The 25789-nt window shown below is 35.1% G+C and overlaps 1 protein-coding gene across 4 annotated transcripts in view; it reads right to left on the reverse strand.

Moving 5' to 3' along the window:
* The window catches only part of cntn1b (contactin 1b), a 109084-nt gene that overhangs the window by 65387 nt on the left and 17908 nt on the right, over nucleotides 1–25789 (reverse strand). Inside the window, exon 2 of one of the 4 annotated variants that reach the window (XM_015338990.2) lies at nucleotides 1340–1521. The exons of 2 other annotated variants lie outside the window; for them this stretch is intronic. The gene's annotated coding sequence lies outside the window, so the exon portion shown is untranslated. Of the gene's footprint in view, nucleotides 1–1339; nucleotides 1522–11870; nucleotides 12027–25789 lie in introns of those variants that run through there. One more of the 4 variants, XM_015338991.2, reaches the window with a different exon arrangement.

A 25789-nucleotide genomic window follows, 5' to 3' on the forward strand; every position in this document is an offset into this window, starting at 1 on the left:
GAATGATTTGAAAATACATTCACGTAAATGTTCTCTCTCTTAAAGCTGTACTTTATTCTACTAAATGGAGAGTGGTTTATTTTATTAAATATGCCGACATCTACTATTTTTACAATAATATCTGTGACTGTGATTCTAGGCCATGTGAAAACACAACATTGGTGAAGAAAGACAAATCTACACATAAGAATGTGAAGCGTCTGGAAAGATCTGTGCCTGGGAGAGGTGCTCTAATGCAATGAGAGTAATTGCTCTGACACCAACATCCCTTGAACCCCTTATTAAAATTTTCAGTCAAAGCCTAAATAATGGATATTGTTTAATTGGATTTAAGGCCTTTAGGCAGTGACAGAATAATCACTTTTTGTTTTGTATAAATTGCACACTAAAATCATGCCACTGTTTAAAGAACAATAATGTTCAAAGAATTTTTATCCAAGAATGAAAAAGGTATTTGACCATAAAAAAACATTTAAATTAATAACACAACTTTGCAGTAAAGAAACCCAGCCAATAAAGACAGAAAAATAATAAAGGTCACAAAGGTTTTTTCATGCCTGTGCTTTTAGTATGAGGTTAATAAAGAGTTAAAAATATGCTCTTAAAGGTTATTTCAGAAATTATGCTGAGATGTTTATTTTTACATTTTAATTCAATAAACAAATTTAAATATATAAATGATGCAGTAAAACTGTTTTAGATTGTGTTTGAAGCATAATCATGTAATTATCATTCACAGACAGCAGGGTTCATATAAAATATGTCAAATGGACAAGACTGACAATTATGTGGTAAAAAATATGTCTTCTTTAAGTCTTTATGTCTTCTTTATAGTACATACATTTTAAATTTCCAAAAAATATACAGTACATTGATTTACACAGGGTTAGTTTATGAAGAGCAACAAAACATTCTCACTAAACTAGTGTGTACTGTTAATGCAGTGTATATTGTACTGTACATAATAACAATGTTAAATCCCTACTATAGCAGTCTGACAAGTATCTAGATTTAGGTGATCAGTATTGAGAAATCAGTACATAAATACCTCACTATTTCAGGGATTTTATTTTAGTTGACAGATTATATCAAACACCCAACACCTTGGCTTAATTTTTAGAGGTACTGCAGAGCAAACAGTAGTTCTGCTTTGCAGTACACATGCAAAAGACCTTGATTCTCCAAAAGAGCCCAATTGCAGCAGAAGATGCCACCTAAATTTCAGCACCTGTGTTCACGTAGGGCCAGTAGTCTGAAAAAAAAACACTTCACTGTTTTTTTGCCTTTGTATTCTGAAACTCCTACAATCACATAACTGCCAGAATAAAAGTCAACCTACCTGAGACAGGACAGTCTGTAGCTTCTTACCCAGAGTACAAAAGAATGAGAGAAATGGTCCAGATACCCTGTAAATATTCCACTTGCTGTTTGCAGTGCTGGTATGTTCTATCCTGCAGCAGCCATCAAATTAAAAGGACTTCAAGCTGTGACCTCAGAGAAAGCCTCAGCTACAGCAGTTTCCTGACAAATGCAAAAACCAGGACAGACAGCAGGAAAAGGAGCTAAGCACACCACGACTGCTGCTTACTGACAAAGCACAAAGCCCCCAAAAAATATTAAGCCACTTTAAGACAAAACTAACAAAACAAAAAATCAGTTACAGCCACTTGCCTGCATAAAAAAAACATTAAATCCCTCTCTGCAGTCACTAAATGCAAAAGGCAATTCCAGGTTCTTCCACAAGTCTCCTATGATGCTCACGGAATAAGGAACAGGCACCATATGCATAATTCATACAGCAAAGTCGTCAGTTTTCTGCATTCACTGGGAACTCGTGTAATAGGTTATCGATCATTCTACTATTAAACGAATCAAATGGGAGATCATTGGTTAAGCGCAACAGAAAATATCCCGTTCATAGTCTGGAGTGGTATGTTGGTTTTTTACACTGGTATCACAGGATAAATCATGCGAGCGCGCGCGTGTGTGTGTCTCCATGTGCGCGCATGTGTGTAGAGAAAACAGCACTGCAGGGTGCTTTTGGTCCTGCTGCACTTTTATTATTTCTGCCTCTGCTGCACCATCGTATCTCGTCATTAGCTGCTTTTCTATGTTCCTCACATATTCAGCTATGAGCAGCAAGGGTGCATTCCACATTAACACAATTACCGTTGTAAGAGCTGAATTATCCAGACCGTAGCGAAAGACGGAAAATTACATCATCTGCAATGAGGACATCTGTCATCTTGCCCGACATGTCCTATATATTTTTTATTATCAGTTCACGCTAGTGTCTTTCAGCAATGCCATAATCTTTTTTACAGCTTACCATGAAGCCTTTTCTTTGACTGGTGCTGATATATAGGTCAACATTTTTATTAAGCTGACTGATGTGCCTGGGTGCAGAAATACACACAATAATGCGAACAGTGTTATAGAGAGAACCCAAAGTCCCACACTACATGAACAAACACTAATTATATCAAAAAAGCCAAATATTAACTGTAAAATGTTGTTACACATAAATACAATGTATTAGTATGTTACATCTACGTTACCACTACATATTGAAAAGCAAATTCATAATGTATTGCTTAAGCAACATTATATTTTCGCATTACCATTGTCCCTTCCCCCAGTAATTACAGTACCTCTATGAGAAAATATTCTACTCTATTATCTGATCCCTGGTTCAAGTTTACATGTCTGTTTACTGTACCGAAGACAGAGCTGTTATGTCACGCCCCCAGAGGAATCGGCATTCCACCTCACATTCCAGCACAGTTCCCAGTTAGCTCTTTTCCCCAGCCTATTTAGTGCTGCCTCACACTATTCCCGGTGCTCAGTATTAGGGTTTTCCTGGCAAGAGCTAGTCCCAGTCTTACCATTATTCACTACTTGGTTTTGGCTTCCTGAGCCTGGTTTGTTCTCCGTCAGCGTCTCCTGGTTTCGGTTTTGGTACTTTTGCTCTCGTTTGGACTCCTTACAGTTTGTCAGTTTGTCTTGTGCTTTTCCTAACCTCAATATGTTTCAATGAATAAAATAAATTGGAATACTGTATATCAATGAAAAATATATATTTAATGCTTTTATGTAAGATACATATATGTAATTTTTACAGTGTTACTTTATGTAGATTTGGATAATGTTTTAAATTTTAGATCTTTTTAAATGTGTTTCCCTGTTAATTGGCTCTAGATGATTATGTAAATTATAAAAATGTAAACTATTAGATGATCATGTAAATTGTGTAAAATGTAAATCATTCAGAATTGAAATATAATAGTCTCACAAGGGTCTAATCCTACTATTAGGTGTACTGTCTTTATGCAGTAGTAAAGTGCACAGTGGTAGCACAGTGTTATCTTTATGGCCTATAAAATACATGTATAGACTACTCAGGTCAAGAAAGACCCCAAATGTGCATTTTGTGTTTCAGTTTTTGGCATTTCTGTAATACCAGCCATCTGTATTAAGTGCCATATGTATACACTCGGACTTGTTACGGATACGGACCGAGATCCGTGTCAGGTCTTGTAGTGGACCCTACGTGATGCGGTAAGAGCTGGAGAAAACAGGAGGCATGGTAAAAGGAAACACACAGGGGTTTAATAGTGCACAAAATAATAGTGACAGTCCGTGAGACAGTGAGCGGGGAAGACAAGGAATAGCATCCAAATCCAAACAGGTCCACACGCAGGTTAGGGCACAGTCTGAGAGTCCATCAGCGAGAAATCCACCCTGGGACGCGACAAAGTTGAAATCCCCGGGAGGGTGGAACACACGAACAGACAAAATATGGAGGTCCAAGGGTGGCGGGGCGAGATCCTCCAGACCATGGGCTCAGGAAGCGGGAGGTGTCGGGGATGAGGCCTATGCCCTCAGGAGACGGACATAGGGTTTCATGGTGCCAGGCGGGCCTCGCGACATCCTTACCCTAATGATGAGCCCCAAGGACTGGAGGAGCTAGTCTTTAAATAATATACCTAAGAGGGTACACCTGGGGAGCTTAACACTCACAAGGACAATAACGGGAGCAGTGGAGCGCCCTCTAGGGAGGGATGTTGGGCATGACAATCTAGCATATGAACTATCTTTAAAAGACCCTTCTCCAGCGTAAAGTAGGCCTCTTTATAATATCATTGAAAGATCATGAAAAAGGAACAAAACAAGATAAATGCAGCCATATAATGCTCATCACTTGAGAGAGTACCACACAATGGCACCCTCAGCTCTGGCTGGCACTGCACTTTTATAACAAGACTGTTCAGTTTTGAAGACAGACCAGTCTTTGTAAATTGTTATCCTCAATGAATATCTCGAAAACTCTTTACAAAAAAACTGGACTAAAAATGGCATAGATGCCTGCAGCACTGTCGCATATTAAAGGTTTCCAGTAAAAATGTTTAAGCTGTGAGGTCCTGAAACACAAAACTGCTTATTGTAATTGAAATATCTAAATTTTAAGTGTTAAATTACTTAAGACTGTTAAAAAGATGTGGCATTGCAAAATGAGGAGAACAAGATGGCAAATGTTCGGCCCACTACATTCCCCAAGGACCGCTGTGAGAAATACCAACGGCATGCCATCACCTGACCAGTGGGGCAAACTCAATTAGTCAGATGACCACATGAATCCAGAAGGAAAAGCTTGCTGGGGCGCCATATCAGTTTTCTAGCAAAAAGAGCAGATCCCATCAGAGTGCAGCATAAGAGGTAGAGTGGCTATTGGTGTTTGCATGCTGTATGTGGATTGATTGTGGTCTGTGTTGGTAGTCAGCTTAGCTGCCCAGTTATGGTTTATTAATGTTATCCCGTTGTAAATCAACACAATCCTAGTAGGGTTTATGTGCCTCCACCTTTGAGTGTTAGCCAAAGCATCTGATCTCTTTTCTACTCACTCTCTAGTGTAAAAGAAGCAATTTCACACCATGGTGGTATTGTCTGTAATAACCACAAATCCACACACCACATGCTAACGTTTTGAGACTCTCAGGCTCCATCCCTCCTGTCAAGCATGATGGTGGCAGCATTATGTTATAGTTTCTTCATATCAGCAGAGACTGGGGAGGTTGTCAAGACTGATGGAAACATAGATGGAGCAAAGTATTGGCAAATCATAGAGGACAATCACCTTCAGGGCTAAAACTGGGTACAGAAATACCTTTTGGCAGGATAATGATTCAAAGCACAGGGTCAAAGTTCTACTGGGGTGGCTTAAGGATGAGATAGTGAATGTACTCGTGTGGCCTAGTCAAAGACCTGACTTGAATCAATAGAGAATCTGTGGAAAGACTTGAAAACTGCAGTCCATAAGTGATTTTCAAGCATGTTGAGAGAGCTTGAGCAAATCTGGCAAGAATAATGAGCAGAAATTGCACCAAGATTACTGTATGTAGATTTAGATAATGTTTTTAAACTTTAGATCTTATTAAATGTGTTTCCCTGTTAATTGGCTCTAGATGATTATGTAAATTATAAAAATGTAAACTATTAGATGATCATGTAAATTGTGTAAAATGTAAATCATTCAGAATTGAAATATAATAGTCTCACAAGGGTCTAATCCTAATATTAGGTGTACTGTCTTAACACAGTAGTAAAGTGCACAGTGGTAGCACAGTGTTATCTTTATGGCCTATAAAATATATATATAGACTACTCAGGTCAAGAAATACCCCAAATGTGCTTTTTGTGTTTCAGTTTTTGGCATTTCTGTAATACCAGCCATCTGTATTAGGTGCCATGTGTATACACAGCACCAAATTCTACCCAAACCATCTGTTTAGTTTTTGGAGAAAGTGTACAGTACATTTCCATCTATCTATAATCATAAACTGACTTAGTCCTGGCAAAGGCCCAAGCAAGATAATATTGCCTCTATCGTGATCCAACAGAATGAAATATGATCAGCTTTTATGAATAATATTAAGTGATAAAATGCCTTTTGTGTTCAGAGAAAGATTTTCATATTATTTTAATATTAATACATTACTCTTGACAGACATTAGTGAAATCATATATCATACAGTATCATGTGGTCGTTATGATACCAAATTACCATATTGATACCAAATTGTTTAAATGATACTAAATAATTTAAATTTGGTATACTAATATCAAATTTAATCAAATCACATTGTTTATGTTACAGTTTTACAATTTTACACAATTGCTGTACTTCAAGACGTTACTGATATAGTTGTAAATATTAAAAAATGCCTTGCTATTTCAAGAGTTTAGTTACTATTTAGTTATTGCAGTTTGAAACACGATTGTAAATTATGCCTTAGTCCACAACTTAAATCTAAAGGCTACCCATTGATCCATTTTAGACATGATCTTATGTTTCTGATTAGCCACCAATTCATTAGACAAAAATAAAGTAAACTAAGACACAAGGAATTTCTTGTTTTGACTGAAAACATACTAAATAGCGCAAACTGATTTCCATTTGCCACCTACAGAACATGCATAATCCTCTCAGGGTACCTGAGGTGAGCAGTTCATCTTGTTCCTTGTTTGCCATTTCTTTAGTAAATTTTCATTTAGCCATCTAGCATATGAACTATCTTTAAAACACCTTTATTCAGTCTAAAGTAGGCCTCTTTACAATATCATTGAAAGATCATAAAAAAAAGAACAAACCAAGATAAATGCAGCCATATAATGCTCATCACTTGAGAGAGTACCACACAATGGCACCCTCAGCTCTGGCTGGAACTGCACTTTTATAACAAGACTGTTCAGTTTTGAATACAGACCAGTCTTTGTAAATTGTTATCCTCAATGAATATCTTGAAAACTGGACTAAAAATGGCATAGATGCCTGCAACACTGTCACATATTAAAGGTTTCCAGTAAAAATGTTTAAGCTGTGAGGTCCTGAAACACAAAGGTGCTTATTGTAATTGAAATATCTAAATTTTAAGTGTTAAATTACTTAAGACTGTTAAAAAGATGTGGCATTGCAAAATAAGGAGAACAAGATGGCAAATGTTCGGCCCACTACATTCCCCAAGGACCGCTGTGAGAAATACCAACGGTATGCCATCACCTGACCAGTGGGGCAAACTCAATTAGTCAGATGACCACATGAATCCAGAAGGAAAAGCTTGCTGGGGCGCCATATCAGTTTTCTAGCAAAAAGAGCAGATCCCATCAGAGTGCAGCATGAGAGGTAGAGTGGCTATTGGTGTTTGCATGCTGTATGTGGATTGATTGTGGTCTGTGTTGGTAGTCAGCTTAGCTGCCCAGTTATGGTTTATTAATGTTATCCCGTTGTAAATCAACACAATCCAAGTAGGGTTTATATGCCTCCACCTTTGAGTATTAGCCAAAGCATCTGATCTCTTTTCTACTCACTCTCTAGTGTAAAAGAAGCAATTTCACACCATGGTGGTATTGTCTGTAATAACCACAAATCCACACACCACATGCTAACGTTTTGAGACTCTCAGGCTCTGTCATCTACAGTGCACTCCTTTAGTCAACACCATCCCTCCTGTCAAGCATGATGGTAGCAGCATTATGTTATAGTTTCTTCATATCAGCAGAGACTGGGGAGGTTGTCAAGACTGATGGAAACATAGATGGAGCAAAGTATTGGCAAATCATAGAGGACAATCACCTTCAGGCCTAAAACTGGGTATAGAAATACCTTTTGGCAGGATAATGATTCAAAGCACAGGGTCAAAGTTCTACTGGGGTGGCTTAAGGATGAGAAAGTGAATGTACTTGTGTGGCCTAGTCAAAGACCTGACTTGAATCAATTGAGAATCTGTGGAAAGACTTGAAAACAGCAGTCCATAAGCGATTTTCAAGCAAGTTGAGAGAGCTTGAGCAAATCTGGCAAGAAGAACGAGCACAAATTGCACCAAGATTATGTGCAAAGTTGTTTGAGACTAAACCAAAAAGACTTGAAACTATAATTTCTGCCAAAAGTGCCTCTACCAAATACTGAACGAGTGGTATATCGTGGGTCAGAATACTTAATGAATTAACATATTTCTTATGATCTTAAGAACTTATTTATATATGTTTTTGCTGATATTTACTGTAAATCTCCAGTCTGAGCATTACGATTTTTAACAAAATATTATATTCAAGAAATGTGTATGCATTTTTTAGTAATTTCACAAAATAGGATATCATAACAAGGGTCTGAATACTTTTGAAAGGCACTATACAAAGGCTGCTTCAACCACTTCGGTATTTCAAGGAAATATTCCATGACTATTAATAGATTTAGGATGATATAATCTATTAATCATCTTCTTTGCTACAAACAGCATGAATAGCCTCATTGAATACCAGTCATTGGTCAGTCATCAAAATTTAATTCTAATAAAATTTAAATAAAGTAAAAGCCTCTCCTCAAATGAGGTTCTAGAGTCTGTAAATTAGCTGTGTCCTGCCATTCGTTAAGTGGACCCAAAGGTGGACTGGAAGAACTGAACTGGTTGTTCTCTTTATACAGAAGGTGGAGTCGTGTTTCCTCTCGGTGGCACTAAAGCTCACACGTTTTGCCAAAATGGAAAACGATAACACTTAAAGAACGCACAGTTCAATTAGTTATTTTGAGTGCGCTATAAATCCCTGTTCACACAAAAACAAACACTTTTAATCATTACCTTTTCTGCTATTAATCAATTTGTGCTACTAATGTACACTGTATTTTACATTAAATACTGTACTTCATGTAATTAAAACAAAAGGTAAAATAATATACTGTATTGTAAGATTTTCTAAAGAATAGCCTTCTCTAGCAAACCTGTCTAACATACATTTAAATCTAGAACTGAAATATATAATTTAATTGTAGTAGACCTAGATATACTACATATTTCTACATACTATAGGTGTGAGCCTGGTCAGTACCTGGATGGAAGACCTTCTGGGACAAACTAAGGTTGCTGCTGGAAGAGGTGTTAGTGGGCCAGCAGGGGGCGCTCACCCTGCAGTCCATGTGGGTCTTAATGCCCCAGAATAGTGATGGGGACAGTATACTGTAAACAGGTGCCATCCTTCGGATGAGACGTAAAACTGAGGTCCTGACTCTCTGTGGTCATTAAAAATCCCAGGGCGTTTCTCGAAAACAGTAGGGGTGTAGCCCTGGTGTCCTGGCCAAATTTCCCATTGGCCCTTACCAATCATGGCCTCCTAATAATCCCCATCCATGAATTGGCTTCATTACTCTGCTCTCCTCCCCACTGATTACTGATGTGTGGTGAGCGTTCTGGTGCACTATGGCTGCCGTCGCATCATCCAGGTGGTGGAGGGGAGTCCCCATTACCTGTAAAGCGCTTTGAGTGGAGTGTCCAGAAAAGCGCTATGAAAGTATAAGCAATTATTATTATTATTATTATTATTATTATTATTATTATTATTATTATTATTACTTTGTAAACTGCAGGTTTTGGAGGTGAATTGTAACTACAGTATAACATGGAATATGCTTAGACTATTTTAGTTTTAAAAATACTATGTAACAAAATGGAAATCATTCTGTGCAAAAGAAAACATTAAAAATAAAATATTTGTGCAGTTGTTTTTAAATTAAATATTTTTGGGTTTTATGTTTCAAGTTTTAATTCCAATTATTCCATATTGCCACAAAAAAGACAGTAGGAGGCTAATGAACAGACTTGCCCACCATAAGGTTCTGAAATGAAATTTCCATCTCTGAACACTTTCCTGAGAACATCTCAATAGGAAACTGTAACCGTGTCAAATTGAACTGTGAGAATCAAAGGCAATGTTCACTAATGTGTGACAAAATCAACAAGAAGCACATTAAAGAACAAAAATTGCTTCCTGCCTATCAGGGCTCTGACTTATGTTAATCAAAGCTCTACTTAGTACTGACAGCAGTGAATTGCTTCAAAATATATTCAGTCAGAAACATGTAATAATAATTTCAATGCAAGAAAGTCATTATTTCTTTCATCTGCAGTAATGTTGATTATGTCTTTAAGAATATTTTGCAGGTTTTCAGGACTGCTATCAGTCTCATTACAATCCTAGTGCAGTGTTTGTTCAGCCTATCAAAAAATCTGTTTCAAGTACCATTAAAAGACAATTAATGTCTCCTAAAGGTTAGTACATGATGCAGCTCTTCGATAAAGTAACTGCATGTCAAACAGTAATTCTTTTAAAGGTCAACAAGGCAAGAGCAAAAGGAAAAAAAATGAAATATTTATATTACTTTGAAATCATACTGTACTACTATGTAACATTCATAGGGATGTTGCTAAAATAGTATAACAACATAAAAGTTCTGCAAATGTTGTTTTTTCAAGTGTTCAGACATTAAAACCAAATGCCACATTGATATAAAAAATAATTTTGACGAACAATAAATGCAGAGAATATAAACATTTAAACTTTAGATTTTCATATAGATTGGCATTCATTTGGGAGTTTTTTTAAGAACACTATTTTAGAATGGTAACAGCAATTTTTATATTAAATTAAATGTTACAGACCTTCAGATACAAATGTAATTTAATTGTTTATATATAGAAAAAGATAAAATTACTATACCAATCAGTTAAATTCACAGGTGTAAGGATTATCTCAAAGGTTTGATATATATGTAATACTTATATATATATGTAGTTGTATAGATAAAATAAGCAGACCTATCAAAACTTTAGTTTTGTACAATTTTGGAAATCATCACTTACAAGAAGCACATACAGTACAGTATAGCAAACAGCATTGTAATACTTTATAGAAATATTTAATCTTTTCTATGCACATAACCTAACAGGCTATTTAGACAGCCATTGGCTATGCTGACACACATAAGAACACAGGCCAATCCTCCATCATTGGTGGTTCCCACTCTGTTTTTCTACCCAAAGGAGCCCTACGCAGCATTAATAGCTACAACAGAGGTGCTGTGTGGCAAGGATGCAAATGTTTCAGCTGCAGCATTTGAGGTCTTTACCATTTCCCTGCCCCCCAACATCATGAATGGTCAAAAAGCTCCTTAAAAATGGTATCACAATTGGAAAGGTTCCCAAGACAGAGCCAACAATTTCTTAGCTGCACTGAAAAAAGTGTTTCTATCACTGTTATGGGTCAGGATCAAAATGAGCAATTTGTAGAATTACTCAGAGATAGCGAGCTATATTCTTCTTTAGAACAGTGGATAAAGCAGAGGAAGAAACCTCTCTCCAAAAACATAACCAAATTTAGACATTCCCAAAAACATGCGTAAAATGGTGCTAACCTCATTCATCACAGCTGTTGATTTCAAACTGAGGACTAAGAAACAGCAAGTATGCAATTAAATAACAAACACATGGAACAAAAGCAGGTAAGTCTCTGAGACAGGATGAAGTCAGAGTACCACATGCTTCTGTCGTTCTAATTCAACAGTACATTTTTTTTAAAAATAAGCCCTATATCACAAAGGGAGCCAACACACAAAAATGATTTTGATTCAGGATTCAGAACTCAACCAGCTGAATTCTGTAGAGTACATATTGTACTGTATAGAGGCTACAGGTATAATTTCATTTAAGGTAACATACAGTATACTGCATATGCATATGGGACATATGGGCAAAATCCTAATGGAGCAACTTCAGCTATATTCATTTTGTTGCATCAAAAACATACAGTCACAGGCATTTCATAAGAACTTAAAATACAAAGACAACTGTGCATGTGTACAACAATTCTTACCTCCATGCTTATAGATTGTTAAACAGCTGCCATTTAAATACAATAACAAATGTAAGACTCATACTTCACACTGCACTTTTTATCATCAAACATCATCTTATACTATATGTACATAAGGATATACACTGTTAGTATACCTGATGATATTCAGAAATATTTCAATTGTATCAAACCTGTAAGATGGAAGATCCCCTGTTACATGAAAGCTGGATGGAAGATCTAGGTCTACTGTAGGACCATGAAAATAGATTTGCTTTCTACTGGCCCTCCCCAGAGGATCACCAGTAAACACTATGCTTTGTGCAGATGGCCAGACACTGCCTTCTTGTTCTAGGTACTGTTCCTCTTGCCAGACTGCTTTTACCAGAAGAAACAGGGGGCAGTGCTGCTGATCACAACAAGCTCTTAAATGGGAATGTGACAGATTGGCCAGGGCCCAGAAAACAAATATGACTAATGAAAAACAGAAAATGTATATGCCTACTGAACTGCTACATCTGATTCAATTTGTGTTTTTTTTCTGTTACATTGTTGGCTGTTTTGGTCACGTTCATACAAAGAATTGTATCAATAGAAAAAATGTTTCAATTAATACATCTACTAATGTTCTCAGTTTTTTTTTTGATTAACACAAATTCTGCTACTGGTGGAAATATATTTTAGTCTAAAAGAGACTTGTAAGTTAAAAAACAACACTACATTAATACTGTTTCTCAACAGGGACTTGCCTCTGCAACTGTATACTATAGCTGTATGCTTTTCAGGGGCTACTCTTGCTATGAGTGTTCTGATAAACCTGAAAGAAACAACAGGGATTCTGAGTTGTCAGGATACAACTACAGTACTACAGTACAACTGTTACTCATTTTACTAGGCTAAGAACTAAATGTTCTTCACATTGATAAAATTACAAAGGGAACATCTGACAGAATGTCCTTTTCATTTTATGAAATCAAGTTTTGCAAATCTGATTACTTGAATTATTTAATTTATAGTAACCAGTTCTTTAAAAATGTAGTATACATTTATAACTTTGCTTTCATGTGAATTACATTAACTGTTTATGCTCATTTAATGTTTTAAATGCACCTAAATTAAATATGTCAGAAAATTATACACAAAATGATGTTCAAAGAAATTTAAATACAATTTAAAGAAAAAATAATGAAGTTTCTTCCGTTTCTACTACATGTCTGTTTTATGAATTATATATGAAAGATTTGACAGTAATTTTAAAGATTCTTTATAGTATCTTACTTACATGTTTCCATTAACTAATAAGAAGTATAAGAATTGCTTCTTATTAGTTAATGGAAACATTTATTTTTGAACAGATACAGTATTTCCTACAGATGCCTAAAATTTGTTGAACTTTCAAAAAAGTCGACCATTTTTCCAAACCAATTAATTTTTCTTGCAATTTGAATTTTTTCGTTTTTAGTATACTGTAACTACAATTATACAACAGAGCTGTATAATATAGAACAAAACAATAACAGAGAATAAAATTTAATCATTTTTTGTGTTTATACTGTCCTTTCAGAACTTAACTTATTTACTCCTTAGCTGAGGAAGATGGAACATAAGACAGCATAACAAGAAAATTGGAAGCAGAGCCTTAAATTAATAGCATCCTCAAATTTATTTTTCAGACTGGAAAGATAAATCATTACCAGTGATAACAAGGGAAAAAAATTAAATTAATAAAATAAAAAAGTTATTTACGCCTTGGAGATTTTGGTTTCGGTATTACAATTTTGAGTGTCCTACTTTTCGTTATGTCATAAGTAATCACTATAAGGATGTCTGTTTAGTGAATTTAAAGCAGGAGAATCCAATAACTGTAATTGAGAAAGTACAAATACATGTGGAGACCTAATACCATCCTTTAAAAAAGTGAGCAATTACAGAGTGGGCAGGGATTTTACAACTAAATAATTGTCCATATAATGTATAACATTTTTCTTTTTTTAACCCTTTAGCTATACCCAATAGATAATTAAACACTACAGAACAGAAAGCCATCATTAGAAAGTATAAAACTAGGGAATGTATAATCTGTAAGCATAAAAATGGCATGGCACAGACTATGGCATAGACTGTTAGTGATGACCACATGTACATACAACTTGAAGGATGTTACTCTATTTAGTGTGCAACGAAACTACCACATAAGAGTTCTTATTACAGTATATTGTTTTTTTATGTGGATGTTCATGTGCATCCAATCTCTCACACAGTTGCAGTAGTAGCAGTGCAACAGACTACTGCATGATGTTGATACCAGATTGATACAGTACCTGCAGACTAGAGTTACTCTTATAACAGGCATCGAAATGGTCAATTAATTCTTTACAGTGTAGCAGCAATGCTTATTAATAAGACAGAATTAAGTGTTGCTGTGCTTTTCCCAGTGAGGCCACATCTGTCTCTCATCTGTAAGCCACAGAGAAGCCATTAATGCTGTGTACTGTTTAAGGAATGTTTGTCGTCTTGATAAGGAACAGCTCCCAGGATAGGGATGTAACCAGTGCCATCATGATGGATGCCAATTCTTGGCGCCTGGGTGTCAAGTAAGACTCTAAGCACATCTGGATTGTGGTCCTAGAGTCAGAGGTCATGGTCAGTCATCCCTAAAGTTGAACAACCAATCAGGAATCTGCAGGGCGTGTAAACTCACCTGCTCGGCAAACTTTTGACCAATCACCAACCGTTCTCCAGTTAAAAAGGCACACAGAGGTCAGAGGCTGCTCTTCCGTCCACTTTCTCTGACTTAATCACATGACTGCCAGCACTGTTGTCTAAGTGTGGGATTTCCAACTTTGTTCTATGCGCCAAGCAAGAGGAAGCCCGTATGCAAATACAAACAGACAGAATTCTGCTTGAGGTCAAGCCTGCAGCAAGGACCTCATGAGCTGCTAGCAAGAGCACTATGGACACCCGCCTGATCAATGGAGCATACGGATGGGACTTTGTCGACAACTGGATATTTTTATCCCGAAGTAGTTGCTACACCGGACGCAAAAAACAAGTTTGCTTTGACCGATGCAGTCACCCCCTGTGCACAGAGTTTCCTAGTTATGCTCAACGCTAACTAGCATGGTCAGTGGAGAGTAAACCCTGGTCCAGCGCAGCTGACAGACGGATGCTCGTTCTCCGCGCAACTCCAGCCTACACAAGAACTGGTTGGCTGCGAGCCAAGGAAGGACAAGGAAGGATGGATTGGATACTGCTTTGACAGAGTCTGTTGGCTGATCTTTTGCTGTCCGCGTGGGAGATATAAATCCATATCTGAATAAGTAAACCCAATATTCTATATTGCCGATCGAGAATTCAATTGTATCTCAACACAGGTTGATATCAATTTAATTCATATAAGTAATGCTTTAATTTATGAGTATCTAATGTAGATTTGGTATTAATGAGACTGAATAAAAAGATAATGGTATACTAAATGCATATTCCTTGTTTTGTATCTCTTCATGATTATATACTATACATGTATATACAGTATACAATAAGATCTGCCTTCTGTATCCAGGCAGACTGGTAACCACCTCGTAAGTTACTGTTACAATTAATAAATTGTCCCATTAAATTCACAAAACTCCTAGAACAGTATGCAGTTCTAATCATCAAGACAGGATGAAAGTTATATTAATATACAACCACAATAAACCTTTGTTTTACCCTTTATTCACATGATCTTCTTGTGCTAAATGTAACACAGAAAATACATTAGTCAGAAAGTACCCCCTTCACATACAGTACAAAGCATTATCCAAAGGGTTATCCCCATGTTGATATAGAAAGTGCAGTCATGATTCCTAGTGACCATGAGTCATAATGTAAGAATTGAAGAGGAGCCTTTATCAGATATTGGCAGCTGAAAGCAGTCTGATGACTATGCTGGAAATAATGGGTCTTAAGAGATAGCCTGTTACATTAGCAGCCACAGTTTTTTGTTAGAGGTCAGAGTGGGGAACTGCATTAGCACGTGAAATGCAAAGGTACAAGGGAGATTGCAGTAATACCTAGCTGGTAAGCAAAAAAAATAAATACAAAAATAAAGTCAACAAGCATGACAAAGGCTCCATTGCCAATGTGTTTTTTTTATCTCCTTTATTTTTCATTGTTGCTGTGATGTTTAAGTGATTAGTTTAGTTGTTCAAACAAAAGTCGAAAACTTGTCTTTGGATCATTTCACATGTTTGGCCTAACTCAGCTGTATAGCAGGACTGTAAATGCCCTTAACCCTGAACAATCCTCTCTTCAGACTTACAATAAAACTAATGAAAAGTTGCTATCCAGAATGTCATATGGGTTACCATTAAATGATCAATTTCATTTTGAATAATTCTTTTCAATTATCTTTGATTCAAACACATATGAGGAGAATGAGGAAATGGGGAGAGATTCCATCATGTAACAGGCTATTGAGCCTCCTATAGGATATTTAGTGCCTACTGGGGGAGAGGCACATCTTTAACTGACAGAGCCACAAGCCTGCAGGTGCCCAGGAAATCACAGGGGCTTCTGTTTCTCTCTCTGGCTAATTCCAATCCTGCCTTTGGCAATACATATAACAGCCAATTGGGCATTGTCACATAGAGAATCTCAGCCACAGTCTGTCAGTGACACAATTCAGTCTTGAAACTGTAAAGCTTGAATCATCGAGATCAGGCAGGCACCTTTATTTGTGAACTCAAGATGTCCAGATAATCTACTGTATTTCTGAACATCTGGAACACTTTTATTATAATTAATTAAGAAAATGTATTAAATTAGATGATTTAGAGAATAATTGGAATTAAAACCTGAGTATCCTTCAGATCACAAAGACTGAAATTCCCTTAATTTGATTTTTTTGCCTGATAATTAACAATTATCTCTAATCTTTAGAAACAGATGATTTGGAAGGATTTTAGTGATAAAAACTGGGGCTTTCCAAATCAAGGGTAGAAGCCCACTGCCCAATAAACTTCTGTGTTCTGTTGCTCCTATATTTGCCCTGCATATTTCACTTTCACTGTCATCATTACAATGTCATTAAATCTCACACACCATTGTCTTTTCTACGTGTAAAATTACCATTACACATAACAGTACAAAATCAAAAGCTTGCAAAAGCATTTTTTTTAAAAGTTTACAGGAACCTATTAACCTAAAAAAAAAAACATTGTAATTGAACACCATTTACAGGTTCAATTCTTAAAACATGATACAAATAATCCTACATTGAATTGTAAAGGAACCATAAAACTATCAGATTTCTTAACCTCGAAAACAAAATGATATAGAAAAACTCCATCAAATATTTTTGTCATTCTCTGACCAGAATTATGTAAGATGACTCTTGTTTCTTTTAACTTTGTACAGTATGCAGCAAGAATCAAAAGTGTGTCTAAGCAACATGGTCATGTTAAACTCATGTATTGATTTAAAACAAAGTAAAACTGACAATTACAATTAAAATATTGCTATCAAAATGATTCTAAATGAATTAACACATTCTTGCATTATACAGTATAGGATGTTTTTACTATCTTTAATCAAAGTTTGACCTAAGACAGTTTTCTCACATCATCATAAAAACAGCTACACAGATGGTTCTGTTTAAGCTTCAGATCACTGGGATAATTCACTTGTTTTACATGCAAGTTAAGGTTTTAGATAAAAGAGAAAAAAAATTCTGTACAAGTTTTCAAAGTGTTTTGGGTTACACAAACATTACTTTGCATTTCAGAGATGGAAATACAAAGGTTTTACCAACTGTTTTCATGAATAATTCATTTCTGTAGTAATTGGGAAATGGATAATCCACTGACTAAGGTTATGAAGTTTAAAACACTATTTTCATATATTCCATTTTGCCTTTTGTGAAGTTTTAACATTTTTAATATTACACTAAACACTGATGTTGTTCTAGAATTACTGTACAGTTTTATGAAAGTGAATTTGCTTTAAAATTATTTTTTCTAAGGTTAAATGTTAATTCAACATAAAATACTGTATGTTTGTGTATTATAAATTCCATAGCCCTGCTCCATCAAAAGAATTTTGTCATCAAATATTATCACAAAACTTCCCAGGATTTCCCCTTATCCACAATTATGCATTGGTTTCTTGACAGAATAAAAACATCTTGACAAGTGAATATTTTTTTAGTTACAAGTCAAGAAGCAGAGAACAGTATCTTTGATTGTGCTTCCCCATTGAATTTACACTTGTGATGTTCTTTTCTTAAATTAGCTTTAACAGTTGGGAAAGCAATTTATAAGCAAATATATACTGTAATACAGTGGGCTAAACATTTAAAGAACACCTCCCAAAGGTTTTTCCTTCAACCTGAAATGTATGTCATATGGCTCATTATGACAGCCCTGGAAACATGTGTAGGAGGGAACTGACCCAGATCTCGACAGTCCTCTGTTTAAATCTCTGCTGCAGTTCAGCCATTGTGATCTGTAAGTAGCTGGGTTGGGCAGTTTCATTTTATTCCTCCAGGTTAAGTATTAAATTTCATATGTACAGTAAATGCTGAAACAGTACTACTTGACATTGTTCTCAGTTAATGACAAAATACAGTATGTCATTAATGACATAAAAAGTAAATTGCTTGTGATCAGTATAACAATGTATTAAACAAGCATACTGTACATAAGGTGGTTACAAGTCACAGTTTTATACAGTTTTATTAAAGCAGCTTAACACTTTCAATAATCTCTAACCAGATGTCACATGGATTTCCCAATGTCATTCTCTCATGTTAATGTCCCTTCTGCTTTTAAAGCACCTTTACTGGCATTTTCCTGAAAAAATGTTACAATTTGTACAGTATATCAGACCCTTGCCCCTTTCATTTTCAGAAGCCTTTCCCTCATTTATATCATGTTGGATGGAAAGAGGTACTGTATACTCCAATAAAATCAACCATCCCAAAGCAAACACACAGTAACATGATTGCTGCCATTTTACATTTGGCTTGAGAACCATGTCTCGAGCAATAAAAAACACACCTGAACATCCACATTTGTATCAGACTTTTAAAATACCTTCCACAAAATTAGTGGTGAATTATGTTGAAAATACTTTCTGTTTAAAACATACACTTATTTTTGGCTGATTTTTATTCATTTTTAATTTTAATATGATTCCTAAACCCAGTGCAGGGTTAAACCTAAAACCTTAACCTTTTTTTCCACCTAAAAGGTGGAAACTAGTATTTCACCAAGAAATATCAAGCTTCTGTAGCCTGATATTTCATTGAAATTGGTAGCACAAAAGAAAAAAGGTTATGATCTAATGTGATTGTAAATGTGAAAAACCATCTGTGCACCAGTAACGCATCAGTTTACAGTGATAATAACCCCCTGCCTTGAGTGTTAAAAAAAAGAACTGTTGCGGGTCCCATCTATGAAATGAAAAATACAAATATCTACCAATTTCAGAAATGAAAAGGTTTCCAGTATTGTCTTGCAATTCAGTGTTACACAGATTGTATGTGAATAATTATAATCTGCAACCATTGCTACAATTACAAAATGGCAAAGGTACTGTATGTAGCAAAGCTGTAATCTTCCACTCAAGAAAAAAAATATTAAAGTTATTAATAATCAAACAAATATACAGCTTTCAAATTCATGTTCTATCATCTCATGTAAAAATACTGCCCTTACTTCATAACTAACTAACATCACTTTATTAACCCTTACAATTTCTTGCATTAGGAATTATCTTTTCACATACCTCCATGAGACACATAGATAAGGAGAGAGCCTGGGGTCAGAGCACAGGGTCTGCCATTGTACAGCACCCCTGGAGCAGTTGGGGTTAAGGGCCTTGCTTAGGAGCCCAACAGAGTAGGATTCCTCTGCTGGCTGTGGGATTTGAACCGGCAACCTTCTAGCCACAGGCACAGATCCTTAGCCACAGAGCCACCCCTCCGGCCCAAATAAACAAATTCTAAAGAATTATAATAAAACTTAAGTTGCAAAACCATAAATAAACTTAGGAACAAAAATATAGTAACAGAGTCCTGTCTTAAAATTTTAATTGTACAAATATACTAACCATCAACGTTGTTGTAGGACAATCTTGACATTTATTGTGCATTAAACCTAGTTAGATGGACACTAGCCTTCTTAATAATCCCTATATCACATTCATTTTACTCTTTGTTATGATATGTTTTTTTCTACCAATACGGGGGGAGCTTTGCATAGACAGTGAGCTGTGCTTGGGTGCTGAAAAAGAATCAGTGGGCATGCTCTTATTGTCTTGATGAAGCTAACAAAGCACTGAAGAGCCTAAAATCCCATTTGATAACTTCCCATGAGACCACAAGCAACCAGATGTGACATGCTTTCAGTATGGCTGTATTACTAATTATGAGTGGACTACTGAAAAGATTATTGATTCACACAATAGTTTCTTATTCTTTTCAAGTACATTGAATTTTCACGTTAGAACCCACATCATACTAATAAAACTAACCGCCTGCACTTCATCTGCACTTAATTAGGGATTTAAATATTTTACAAGCTGTAGGTTTTCGGAAACAACCACAGCTACACCACAACATACCAAAGCATGATTTGAATTAAAAACCCTTAAGCCACAACAACCGCACTTGGGTAATACTGTATATTTGAATGAAAAGATCAAAATGTCTGGAAGTCCAATTCTGAACATTATTCTCAGTAATGAAAAGACAGAACACTTTACTCGTAAGAAAAAAAGGATTCAGGGATTTAGGTCATTCTGGGAACATATTGTTCAAGTGGTCACTGCTGTTTGTTTTTCACTGATAATATTAATGCTCATTTGATAGGTGTGTGGGTACGTCTGATTCTGTACTGTATAGCCAGGCACTCTCCCTTGACATCACACTGTGCAGCAGGACCTGCATCAAAGCTGGCACCGTTATTGCAGTGTGCTTCAATATTCAAAGAAACTCATTCCTTCCGCTACTCTCTACTCAGGTCTAGCAATGACATATATTATATGTAGTCTCTGTTGATTGAATGTTTATTTTGAAGTGAGTTTCAAAATATATATTTTGTTGCAGGATTTAATAAATAAAAATATCGAATTTTGTTTTGGATCTGATAAACTGAAAAGAGGCCCATGTAAAAGATATAATGAATTTAAATATTGACCATAAGCATTGATCTGTGATTGTTAAGATTCTTATAAAGTTAATAAATCAATTTTATTGTAATATGATATGGGTAGACAGACTACTTAATTTTAAGTCAAATATAAATTGATTGTGCAAATATATTCACCAGGGTCCAGAGAAAGCTACCGGCAGCTAACATTTAATGCAAATGAATTAAATTCTGGCATATGGCTAATGTATAAGGCAGCAATTAGATATTTATTAATTAACATTTTAAACATTTTGAGATTTCCCCATTGAATATTAGTCACATTACTGACATTACTTTGCATTTTATTAAGGGAAAATAATTATTCCCTTTAGTAATGCTATAAGCTATGCTGCCACTGATAGTATACAGAACAAAATAAAAGTGATCCAGCTCTGGAGTCTTCAGAAATCTGCCTGCATAATTCATTAGTCCCATATGATTTAAAGGCAATAGATCTGAAAAAATACTCATCAGCCAAAGTCCTGGAATATCACAGATGCCACAAAGATAATGCTGAGCTTATGCCACATCTATTTTATTTAATGCTGTCAATTTGGAGGACCTTTGGATCAAACATGTTTACTAATGTCCTTGAAAATTTGAAAACAGGGAGTAGGAAACTACTAATTTTTTTTTCAAAAATTTTAAATACAAGAATTTTGACATTTCTGCAATGTTACATATGTACGTCCCTATGCAATTTACTATAACCAAATAATTAATGAATATCACAAGTTTCAAAATTATGAGGGAGTATCTTATTTGCTGTAAGGTATTCCTACTGTACACCTATTGATTTTTCAAATCAGATTGAAAAAAAACTATTTAGGAATGTACTAAGGATTTGCTTCATCCATCATCCTCACTTTTCTATTATTCTAACATACAGTATTTACATTAATTCCGAACTAAAGGTTTTCTAAAGACACACAATTTGTCTTAAAAACATATCAGAAATTATTTGTTCTCTCTAACATAACATGGCATGTCACACATCACAGCATCAATATTTTAAATGACTTACATGTATTTTATCGTTTTCATTAAGAATCTTATTACTAACACATCAAATATTTCATGTGTTTTAAATTTCTATGCCTTGTATTTCCTGACATTGAAAAGATCAAGTTTAATTGGAGTAACAAAAAATGAATTCCATAAATACTGAGGGGTATTTCACTTGAAGTATGAAAAATGAACTTTGGTGTTTGTTGACAGACATATAATTACTAGAGTATATCATCAAGTAATAATTTATTAACACTTTTATTAATTTTTTTATTAACACTTTGTGAGTAGCTCCAGTGAACATGCAGAAGTTGTAAATGCAATTGTAAAAGCTATTACTATCCCATGAAAAAGTAATATTTTGTCATTTTTACTTGTACAGCTTTTAACAGCTTTTTTCCTTCAAGCCATTTAAAAAACTTTGATAATACTGTAAATAATAATAAATTCTGAGACTCAATTTACAGGTACTGTATGAATGTTGCTCTATGCAAAGCCATTCCTGTGGCTTTTATTTTGAAATAAAAACTATATAGTAGAATACAAGAAGTCTTAAAAAATATGATTAATTGCATCTTAAGAAATAGATTTACATGGCTCTGCAGCTAACAGGCATAATAAACAACACTAATTTCTGAGATTTGTTTTTCTCTTTTGTCCCCACTCATTTTGTATGCTGAAAGAGAGTGTCTTGGCCTTTCAGCTGACCTACTGAAAATGCTGTAACACGAAACTAGAAACCAACCTGTATGCTGTGCACTACAGGCTGAATGCTAATGCCCTACATCAATGCTTCGTTCAAAAGAGATTTTCTGTCAAGCCTGGGTTAGGCAGGAACACAAACAACAGCCTGCAAAGAATGAAGCAGAACATCACGATCTCACTAAGAAATGCTTTGGGTTTGCCATTATTTATTCCCTATTTATGTGAAAAAACAAAGCACTTCCTATTTCCTCCACAATATAGTTAAGGCTAAGAGATAAACTATTATCACAAACTTCATACTACAAATTAAATAATCCCATTAAACTGCAATAACTTCATTTAATGACTAACATTGTAAATCACTGCAAAGCCTGAAAAATATAACTTGAATTGAAAGACAGGTTTTAAGCTGATTACTAAATCCATACTGTTTGCAGCTCCAGTGATTAAATGTCAGCAGAAAGAACTGTCCTGTCTTTTTATTGGTTTGTAGTGGCCCTCAGCCCTCTCTTCATGGATAGCCATTAAAATCAGTGTACCTTTAATTAAAGAAAAGGGTAAGGTAGGTTCTTATATTTAATTTGTCATTTGTTCAACAACACCTACTATAGTTTCCTACAGTGTACTGACCACCTAAGTATATGAGTCTGCTTTTGTGTAGCTCAATTGTTTTTGCTTGAGTCCATTATTCATACTGGCATAAACTGCATTACATCATACATTCCCCTTGTCTTTCTCTGTCACAGTAGGTCTTCACACCCTTGTTTCAACCTAAGCCCAGTCCCTCCATCTGTCCACTCTGCAGCACAGTGTGCCATTGCCTTTCCCTTTCCAGTCTGAACCAATGAATATATTATAGGAATAAGAATCAACTTTTGCTATTAATATTTATAACATTTAGTGTATGAAGACCTGAGCAGATTTTATATTAAATAAACCTTAAAATTAATACATATGAGGCTATAATCACAAATAAAATTAATATACTGTGTCAACTACATCTGTAAATTCCTATTTTATTGGTATAACTTTGATGTATATGCACAACTCTATGTTTCATTTAGAGGTATCTATTTGTGGTTCTGAATCAAGCCTAGTCTCAAGCCACAGAATACTTAACAAACAGATTAACATTAAAACTGAATAAGAAAAAGCAACAAAACATTAGCAGTAAGGAGTGAAAGCATCGTAATAATAATTCTTTATTGTATGGCATTAAATGTAATGATAAATGAAATGATATATTTCCAAGATAATACAATTCTGTGGACTACTGTAGAAGCTATAGAACTCTGATCAAAAAGATAAAGAACTATGTTAAAATCCTATGTTGATGGTTAAGGTTTGGAAAATTACCTACAGTATCATAATATCAAACATGAGTTGCTTTGACCACTGTAATTTCATTTGTCATTTATGTTACACAGGCAGTATAAGCTGGGGCAGCATGGTCCATGGATACATGCCCATCTAAGAAATAACCAGTAGCAGAGACAGGCTAGAATCCCTCTTGATTAAACAAAACAAATAACCAATTGATACCATCAACTGGCCCAAACTGCCATTTATACCACAACTATGTCATGGCCTCTCTTGAATTTAAGCAGTTTTAATACATACTGTACTGTATGCCAATCTTTAACCACTCCAAACTAAAGAATCCCAAGAAATCATAGAAATTAAAAGTAGTTCAAGTACTGTAGGTATCTGTGTCAGCATGTACATGTATAGGCTGCAAAGGAACAAGTTAGGTTTCCATACTTAAAACAGAAGAAAAGAAATGGCTTTGGAGCCTTCTTTGGGTGTGAGAAAACAGAAGTTAAAAAGTACTCTCCAAAAGTATTTGGGGAGTGATATCTGTACTGGGGTTTTCAATAAGATCTCTAACAATAACCAGTTCTTGTGGAAAAACAAACATGACTGAGGACTCCTAAACATGTGAATGATGACTGGTGTTCACTAACTGTATGATCTGTCAAATAATTTAGTGCACTTGAATCAATTTAGGTTTGTCATGAAGTGAAGATTGAACATCGTATATTTCAGTATAATTTATTTTTGGAATTTTCTTTGCAGTTTTTGCTGATGTATGCAAAATAAAACCAATATAAAACATAAAATATTTTATACAGTATTTATATATAGATTACAATATATAGTAAATACATATAAATATAAAAATAAAAAAACAAGTTTCTTGTGTAATTACTGCACACCAATTATTACAAAATAATGTTTAATAAAGGAGACTGTTCAGCAAATTTTTTATGTATCAAAAAATAAAACTACACATTAAAAATGTTTCTTTATGTTACAAAGTGCCTGAAGGTCATGGAGAAATCATACTTACTATTGTACTACCACCATACATTCCTTATACCAGTTAAGGTGGTCCAAAAGTATACAGAAAAACATAACAGATCTCATTTTAAGGTTTACTCACAACATACAAGTATTGGCTGAGTACTAGCAAGTACATCTTGACAACTGTGTATTGATCAATTCAAACAGAGAATCCAACTAATTTAACAATATAAACTTAACATAGTATTGTTTTGTTACAGTACCTTTTTGGTGCAGTATTAATAGGCATATAATAACTGAAACTTCATTTCAACATCTTTAAATAAACATGAATACAGTAACAGGAAAAAAAAAACATTTACTGGTGACCAAATGACAGCTGAACTGCCATTCATAACCTCAACTGGTTAAATCTGCAAATTGAATAATATTTAGAAAAACATGAATGGATATTAAATAACATGTTTCCCTGTGGGAATGGCCTGGTGCCTCTGGATATTTCTTTTACATCTTTAAAATGAAAGCTGTTTGTGTTTTAGAAATGTTTACGAGCCTCTGTCTCTTGTAATGTGATTTCTCAGTTTAAATGCACTTCACTCATCTGTGGAGCGATTGGAATGGAAGCTATTGATCCACAAACAATTTAGCTGTCGGGTGCAAGACAGGAGGAACAGGATGCTCTAAATGCATAAAGCTTCCTGAAAGCTCAGCTATTCTTTTAATTTGGATTTCCTCCATGTTTCAAAATGCCTTAAGATGTGACCTGCACGGCCATTACACTCATCCTGTTTATGCATTTTTAAACCCTCAAAGGGTGACTGGCCGTATGGTTTTAAAAAGGACACAGGGTCATCAATGCAATGTCACACTCATGTCTTACTCATTCTCAATAATCTAATCACAAAGCAATGTATTTTAAG

Source organism: Lepisosteus oculatus, chromosome 7 (genome assembly GCF_040954835.1).
Source record: "Lepisosteus oculatus isolate fLepOcu1 chromosome 7, fLepOcu1.hap2, whole genome shotgun sequence".
Lineage (NCBI taxonomy): Eukaryota > Metazoa > Chordata > Actinopteri > Semionotiformes > Lepisosteidae > Lepisosteus > Lepisosteus oculatus.